Raw genomic sequence first — 9,185 nt, 5'->3', positions numbered from 1 at the left:
TCCTCTAGTAATAACCAATCAAGAACAATTTTAAATATTATTCATCATATTTATTTAAAGATACTTAAACATCTAAAAATAAACACAAATGTTTAATATAAAGACTCATATCCAATATGGCAGAATAGATAAAAACACAACTATTTTATTGTTCAACTAATTCAAAGTTTATTAAAATTTACAGATCAAACTAATGTATTACAAAACCTCAAACCTATCGAACTAGTATGAAAATCATGTTTGTTTTGACTCATAGGCTTGGTAGAGGAACTGATGAATTATCTTCTTATACGAACTTTGCATATATTTATGTTACATCGATCAATGATCTCTTGAATCGGATGATATCATCTCAGAATATTCTTGGAGCATTGATGTGACCTTGGTTCTTTCACTTGAGCTATAGCACCCTCATTGTCGCAATAGATCTCGACATGGTCACATATGCTAGGAACCACTCCTAGGTCTTAGATGAATTTCTTCATCCAAGCAACTTCCTTTGCAGCCTCTGATGCTACAATATATCTAATTCTACAGTTGTACTTTGCTTGTTCCATCTCACAGCTCCACCATTTAACATAAACACATATCCCAACTGTGATTAAAGTTAACACAATCAGTTTGGAAACTAGAATCTATCTACCCTTCGATGCACAGATCTCTTTGCTAACCGTCGTACAATAAGAACATATCCCTAGTTCTTCTCATATACTTTAGGATATTGTTTACTACTACCTAGTGAGCATTAATAAGTGTGCAAAAGTATACACTTTAGCACCTAATTACAACTTTATTTCACTTCATTTTACACATTTCCCAATTCTATATTGAGTCTTTTAGTCTTATTTTATGGTTTTACATTCATTGGAGCTAGGATACAGGAATGGTACTATTTTATGCATTTGGTGAACGAAATGTTGACATAAGCATTGGTGTAGCAAGTGTGTACGTTGTTGCAGCACTGGACACTGGATATTGGCATAGCTGGCTCAATCTCGTTGAGTATTTTGATAAGTCAAATTTTGGAAGGAGCGCATCTTCTAGTACTGATAACAGACGATTTTGATAGAAGATGCCACTGAAGATACCTTAACCTTTTATACTTAAGCATCTTTGGTATTAAGGCATCTTTTGTAATGTTCATTGGTTAATAACCAATGGTTAATATCCCTTAGTACTTCTGATTCCCCTTTGCTAGTATATATATGAGGTAATCTTTTGTTTAATATAGTGCAATTGGAACAATAGAACTTTGTCACCAGGAACTAAGCTTCATCTAAGCTTTAGGTCCTTGCTACTTTTTGATATCATTTTGCAAGTACTTTTAAGTGTTCTTAGTCACTGTCAGTTGCTATAGCAACCTTTCCAACTTTCTTTTTACTTTTCTTGCAAAATTTACTTTTACGTCATTTACATTCAATCATTTCCATTTATGTTATTTATTTTTAAGCACTTACATTCAGTCATGCTAGGCTAATTACCTTAGTGTGGGTGTAAGTGAAGGTTGTGAGATTAAGTCAAGTGTTAGTCAAAGGTTTCTTTGCTAATAGCAATTTACTTCACTATTCACACGTGGTATAAATATTTCGTCTGGTAATCTTTGACAAATTAACACATGTTATTTTATTCATATAAGTTGGACTTAAAATTGAGACAACACAAATATTTTTACTAATTGTATTATAAAGGCTATAAAGAGTCGCAATAATCTTATGGGATGCAAAACTATATGGAAAGAAAGGCAAGATCTGTACTAACTTGGGATTGATGCATCACCAAGTGCACACCCAACATACGGTCTAATATGCACTTCCTTGGAAGGTCGTTCAATTTATTAGTGTTGTAGAGAGCTATTTATGTAGCAATATTCACTGCACCTTGTTGCTAAAATCCAACCTGATCTTGCATCAATACTATCTTTTAATTATTGTTACATTTTAGTATTTGGTTACCAACTCTCTCAAATATATTTTTTCTCTAAATCTTTATTGCTTCCAAAAACCCCTTGTTGAAATCTCATTTTAAAGTTAACTTTTACGACTCTCTTTGCATTTTAAATCTCTTTGGAATGATATTTGATATTACTTACTATTATTACTTGCTTTGGACAATACTTTTAAGTCATGTATACTTGTCAATATAGCTTTTTGAGGGTGTCAATCTCCACACACCACTTTTTTTGCGCCATTGCTGGGGATTTTAGCCAAAAAGAGTCTTTCTTTAAATTACTTTAAAATTTGATATTTCTACCATCAAGTGTTCATTTTTAGTGGTTTATGCCAATGATATCTCACGAGGATATTTTTAAATTAGACCCGGACATTGAAAGAACGGTTAGAAGGAGAAGAAGGGTACAAAGAAATTTGTTGCCTATTCTAGTTACTCCCGAAATGACTCAATTCGAACCTGATCCAAGACCTAATCCAGGAGGAGGTTATTAGGCTTGCAAATTCAAAGACTGGTAGCATCATGGACTATACTATTCCAATGTGAAATCAATTATACCCTGAAATACATAGGCTCACTATTGATGGTGACCGCTTTGTATTTAAGCCCATCATGTTTCACATTTTACAAACCAATGGTCAATATGCTGGATTACCATCTAAGGATCCTCATTTGTATCTTAGATTTTTTTTTATCAAAGTCACTGGCTCTTTCCATCTTAATTGAATTTTTTATGAAGCTTTAAGGCTTAAGTTATTTCCTTTTTCATTAAGAGACAAAGCCAAAGTGTGGTACAACTCTTTGCAACCAGACTAGTCACCACATGGAATGAGATGACCGAGAAGTTTTTTAAAAAATATTTCCCCCAACCAAGAGTGCCAAGTTCATAAATGAAAATTTTCTTTTTAGACAACTGGACGATGAAGCAGTTCTTGATACTTGCGAGAGGTATAAGGAATTACTAAGGAAATGCCCACATCATAACATACCCTACTGCATACACTTAGAAAGATTTTACAATGGTCTTGACACCACTGTTAAACAAATGTTAGATGCTACTACAGGTGGAGCCTTTACTTCCAGTACCTACAATGATGGTTTTGATATTTTGGAGAAAATTTCTAACAACAATGGTCATTGGGTAGAGCAATAATACCCAGAAAGACAACAGACATTCATGAAATAGATTCTTATACTGCTCTTACAACACAACTAACAACAATGACTAGCTTGTTGAAGAACTTAGTTGTCCCTACTGCTAACACTACTGCTACTGCAGCTGTTTCTGAATCATTGCATGTCCAATATGTATACTATGGTGAAGGTCATACTTTTGATTAATACAACCTTAACTATGAATTTGTGAATTATGTGCACAATAGATCTGCCTAGTTTTCAAATACCTACAACTTCAGTTGGAAAAACCATCCTAATTTCTCTTGGAAAAATCCATGTTTAAACCAACCACTTATAAAAGAGCAAATACAAGGTTTTCAACCAACTGTTTCTCAAAATCAACCTGCTCATTTTCAACATCAGTCTAATATTCAAAAAAAGTCAAATCAGCAAGGTGATTCATTAAGTTCTTTGGAGGTATTACTAAAAGGTTTTATAAATAAAAACCAACTCAACAATGAATTATCAAAATGCTAACATCATCACTTTGGAAACATAGATTGGTCAAATAGCACTAGAGTTGAGGAGCAGGCCTGTTGGAACTTTACCTAGTGTTATTGAAATCCCCAAGATACTGACCAAAGAGCATGTGAAAGTTGTGACCTTAAGGAGTGGAAAAGATCTAGTAGAAGTTCCACAAAAAGCCACTGTAGAAGCTGATCAATTGCTACAACAATACCACCTGTTGCTGCAGCAATCCTTCCAGTTGTTTCTAAAACTACAGAAAACCAAAAATTTGCACCCATGCCAAGCATATTAGATTTCCCATTGCTTTTTCCTAGTGAAACAGAACCAAAAATCACAAATCCAAGTCCAGATAGTGTTATCAAAGATCCACCACCCAAAGACCATGTTGATACACCATCATCCAAACCAGCAGATAGTACACCTACTACGCCTACTATCTAAAATCCTAACCTAGAAAACTGGTCTTGAAACCTGGATCAACATATCAGCAAATCCACTATAGAAGAAAGCGGAAATCAAAAACACGATCAGTTTGTTTGAAATTTAGAATTGTTTATATCTCGAAAATTGGTGAAAAAGCAGGGTTAAAGAAAAGCACCTCAAAAAAAAGGGGTTATTCCTAAGAACAATAAAGGATAGTGGATTATTCATAAGAACAACAAATGACATAATACATAACCATTTGGAGAAGACTGGATAGAAAAAATAATGAAACCTGGTAGATGGAGCGATTGAAACTCGAATAGAAGAAGATGGAGATAAAGAAATAATTTAAGAATGAAGAACCCTTACTATATGGAACATTGGGAGAATGAATCGTCACATGTGAATAGTCAAATTGGGAAGCGTATCCTATGAACTGCCGAATCGTCACTTTGGGAAGCGTATGAGGGGCCGATTTGGGAATGAGAGTGTTTTATCTTTAAAGCATTGATAAGTTGTAGTTGGTGCTCTTTATATTGTAATTAAGAGATTTAAGACTTGATGCATTAATAAGAAGTACTATCTGCATTAGGACTTGTATTTAAGACTTTTATGAAGTCTGGTTTATTTTGTTCCTTTTAATTGAATGTTCAAAATGGCTTTGATACCACTATCGGGTTTTAATTTCAAATTTGTAACCATTTACGCAGCGTAAAATTAAATTATTTTGGTTGCAAAATTAAATCAGAAAACTTTTCTAATAAAACCCCATTGGATCAAATGGTGCATTTAATTAAGTCACACATCATAGAATGTTTAGAATTGCACCTTTATAGATCTGACGAGGTTCCTGCTTGAGCACTAAGAAACCAACAACGGTTTCCTCTATAGTTGATCCACACACGAATACGTATTGATCTCTCACCGGGTTCTAGCCAAAAGAACCCTAGTACTAATTATGATTTCAAGGAAACTAAAGAGCCTCCAATGATTGGAGGATGATACCACCACTACAGCTCTAGGTCTGGCCTTGATTGTAGTGTGTTAATATTTAATTAGCTAAATAGGGTTGTAATTCGACCACCACCACCAGGGCCGTCCCTTGGCCCATTACATCTGGGATTTAGAATAGGGCCCCCAACATTTTGAGGCCCAAATTTCACAGGCCCGTCTGAGAAGTCTAGCGCCTAAGTCTAACAACGAGTAACGAAGACGGAAGAACAACTGAACGAGAGCGAGCCGATATCTACGACCAGACTAGACACCTCAATCTCCCCTCTCATCTTTATCTTATCGATTGTCGATTGAATTCTCTAATGGTGAATAATGATTTGGTTTCAGATATGCAACGACAATGACAACAATGGTAAGATTTTAGATGATCTTTTTATTTTGTAAAGTACAACAACAGCCCTGTTGGTCGATTCGGTTTAGATATTTTTGCTATTCGCCTATTCTCAAATCTCATAATCTCAACGACTCAACGATTGGTTTGATCGATTACTCGATTGCTTTTTGCTAGTTTCATTTGTGTTGGATGGAGTTTGGACTGTTGGTGAGTTGGTCGATTACTCGATTCTAACCTAATTCCTAAATCCTAAAGGTGAGATAAAATATGCTTCTAAGTTGCACAATGATTCTCTAAATTAAGGAATTTCCTACAAAATTTTAATGAAGCTTATTTCTATTGTGATCTATTTTGGCACAAAGAATTCCAAAAAAAGGATATGTGTTATAAGTTGTGCGAATAATCTTCATTTAGATAGGTTCATTTGCTATATGTGTTTTGGCACAAAGAATGCCAAAAAAAGGATCTGTTTTGGCACATGATTCTTGTTATTGTATGATTTTTGCGTGTAAGAAAACTGAAAACAGAAGGCTTGTAGTCTACTAGTCTTGTTCACTGTTCAGAATGACAGAATGTCACATAATCTCAAATGATCAAATCCTTAATATATGTTTAGGTTTGGTTCATCTTCTTATTTGTTTAGGTTTGGTTCAAATTGTCCAAACTTCATTCTTCAGATTGTTTAGGAATTGGGTTCAAATGATCAAATCCTTTATATATATGTACATGTGTTTATCTCTTGTAGCGCAATCAAAATCTTTTGGGACTTGGGAGGACCAATCATCAATAGACACCATATGCAACAATAGTACTATCATCATCACTCAGGTTTTTTTGTTCCTTATCTTTTTTCTTTTACTTATTTCAGTTCAAATATGTCTTCTAAGGTTAAAAAATATGATTTTGGATGTCAAAAACGTAAATAAAAAAAAACTGAAGAGATAATTCAATCTCAAAAAGGATCTCTTGATAAGTTTGTCATAAAAGAAGGTTTGTCTTCTCTTGACAATGATCATATTGATATTAATTTGGATGATGCTTGTATTGATGCTAATGAAATTCCTAACATGGTGGATTCAGTTGGCACTCTAAATGACTCCTATGAGGATTTGGCTACAAATTGTAGATGCTGATAATGCTTCTAATGATGTTCCTGATGTTATTGCTAATAATGCTTCTAATGATGTTCCTGATGTTAATGCTAATAATGCTTCTAATGATGTTCCTAATGGTGATGATACTACTAATGTTGATGATGTTTTTTAATTCATTTTGATATATTTGATCCAAGAAATTGGGATGCGTTAGATTCTAAAATGATTGATATGTTAGTTGCTAAGGGTCCTAAAAAAGATTTGTCTGTTCAGAAAGGTCCTAAATATAAATTGTCTAAACGTTTTTCTACCACATGGTGTACTAGAATTTTATCAAATGGGGAGAAATGTGATAGAGATTGGCTTGTATATTCGGTAGAGCTTGATAAGGTATTTTGTTTTTGTTGTAAAATCTTTAAAAAAGACATAAAAAAGGTCAGTTAACAAATGATGGATTTGGGGATTGGTCGCACCTTAGCACTAGACTTAAGAAGCATGAAACAAGTATAGATTATGTAATGAATATGAAAACTTGGTATGATTTGTGGCTAGACTTCAAAAGAATCAAACTATTGACAAGGTTGTTCAAACCCAAATAGAAAAAGAAAAAAATCATTGGAAAAAGTTTTGGTAAGAGTTGTTTATATTGTAAAATTTCTTGCAAAACATAATCTTGCATTTCGTGGAAGTAATGCAAAATTGTATCAGAATAACAATGGTAACTTTTTAGGCTTGATTGAGATGTTGGTTGAATTTGACCCAGTTATTCAGGATCATGCTCAATGTATCACAAATGATGATTTACATGTTCATTATTTTGGTCCTAGAATTCAAAATGAGTTGATAACTTTGCTTTCCAGGAGACTTAAATGTGAAATTATTAATAAAGTAAAAGAGGCAAAGTAGTTTTTTTGTTATCCTTGATTGCACTCCCGATATAAGTCAGAAAGAACAGATATTCTTGATATTAAGGTATGTAGATGTCTCTTCTAAAATTGTTGGCATTGAGGAATCTTTTCTATGATTTTTGGAAGTAGACAATACCACGGGCCAAGGTTTGTTTAATGTTCTAGTAGTTGAATTAAAGTGTCTTGGTTTGGATTTAGATGATGGGCAAGGATAAGGTTATGATAATGGTTCAAACATGAAGAGAAAACATCAAGGAATACTAAGGAAACTACTAGATATAAATCCTAGACTATTTTTATACTTTTTATGCTTCTCAAAGTCTTAATTTAACTTTGTGTGATATAGCCAATACTTGTGGTAAAGCTAGAGATTTTTTTGAAATAATTCAATGTATTTATACAATATTTGCTAATTCCACTAAAGGATGGCAAATGTTTAAAGATAATGTAAAAGGATGGACCGTCAAATCATTGTCAGTGACTCGCTGGGAGAGTCGTATTGATAGTGTAAAAGCTATAAGATTTCAAATGTTAGAGATGAGAGAAGTTTTACTTCAGGTGGCTGAAATAGATAATGACTCAAAATTTAGAAGTGAAACAAAATCTTTAGCACACAATGAGTTTGGTGATTTTGAGTTTCTAGTGTCAATGGTGTTTGGTATGAAATATTGTATGCCGTAAATTTGATTAGTAAACATTTACAGTCAGAAAATATGTTAATTGATGTTGCTATTGATCAAGTTAAGGGATTGATTTCTTATTTTAAGTGATATAGAGAAACAAAAAATTTAGATGCCATAGAATCAACAAAGACGATTGCCACTGAATTGAATATTGATCCGTTGTTTCCTCAAAGACGTGAAATTCGAAGAAAAAGACATTTTGATGAAAATCCGCGTGATGCATCTGAAATGAATTCACAATCAATGGATGAGTCATTTAGAGTTAATTATTTCTTATGTGTCGTTGATCATGCAATTGCTTCACTAAGTAGGAGATTCGAACCATACCAAGAATATGCAAGTGTGTTTGGGTTTTTGTTTACATCTGATAAGCTGCGTTCTTTGGATGATACATGTTTAAAGTCTTCTTGTACTAATTTTGAAAATGCACTGAAGAAGCAAGACCAATATGATATAGATGGGAATGACTTATATGTTGAAATGAAGATACTTCAAGATCTTTTACCCACACAAAAGATGGGACCTCTTGATATTTTAAAGTATTTGAAACAAGTTGAATGCTTCCTTAATGCTATTATTGCTTATATAGTTTTGTTGACTATTCCTGTAACCGTTCATAATCGTATTAGAGAAGGATGACTCGCATGTGGGTACGAAATGCTTTTCACATACAAGTCAGATAGCGCGATAAGGCAGTTACACTCCTCTGCCCCCAGTTTGAGCATCTCCCTAGCCAACCTAGCCGAAAATAGAGAGAGATGTAATAGATTAGCACGAGGAAGGAAATAATCTTGGTCAGTCGGAACTTACCCGACAAGGAATTTTGCTACCTTAGGACCGTTACAGTTACGACCGCCATTCACCGGGGCTTTGGTCGTCGGCTCCCTGTCATCAGGTCACTAACTTCCTTGACTTTCCGGCACTGGACAGGCGTCAGCCCCCATACATGGTCTTACGACTTTGCGGAGACCTGTGTTTTTGGTACAGAAAGAAGTTTTTCAAAGTTGAAGCAGTTGAAGTCTTATATGCGCTCCACAATGACACAAGAAAAAGCTTAACGGACTTGCAATAATAGCACTTGAAAATGACTTTTTGGATAAAGTTGATTATGAAGAGCTTATTGAAGATTTTGTTTCCA

General features: G+C 34.0%; 1 non-coding gene and 1 pseudogene across 1 annotated transcript; one reads left to right on the top strand and one right to left on the bottom strand.

Moving 5' to 3' along the window:
• Positions 1-2,827: 2,827 nt before the first annotated feature.
• On the bottom strand, positions 2,828-2,934 carry LOC112520576. Its single transcript, XR_003070046.1, has one exon. It is a non-coding gene; the product is annotated as a small nucleolar RNA R71 (small nucleolar RNA).
• A 3,699-nt stretch (positions 2,935-6,633) lies between these two features.
• Positions 6,634-8,686, top strand: LOC112519190 (annotated as a pseudogene).
• Positions 8,687-9,185: the final 499 nt, after the last annotated feature.

The sequence above is a fragment of the Cynara cardunculus genome, assembly GCF_001531365.2.
Source record: "Cynara cardunculus var. scolymus isolate 2C chromosome LG 10, CcrdV1, whole genome shotgun sequence".
In the NCBI taxonomy this organism is placed as follows: domain Eukaryota; kingdom Viridiplantae; phylum Streptophyta; class Magnoliopsida; order Asterales; family Asteraceae; genus Cynara; species Cynara cardunculus.
The sequence above is the reverse complement of the archived record's forward strand: the minus strand, read 5'-3'. Positions and strand labels throughout refer to the sequence as shown.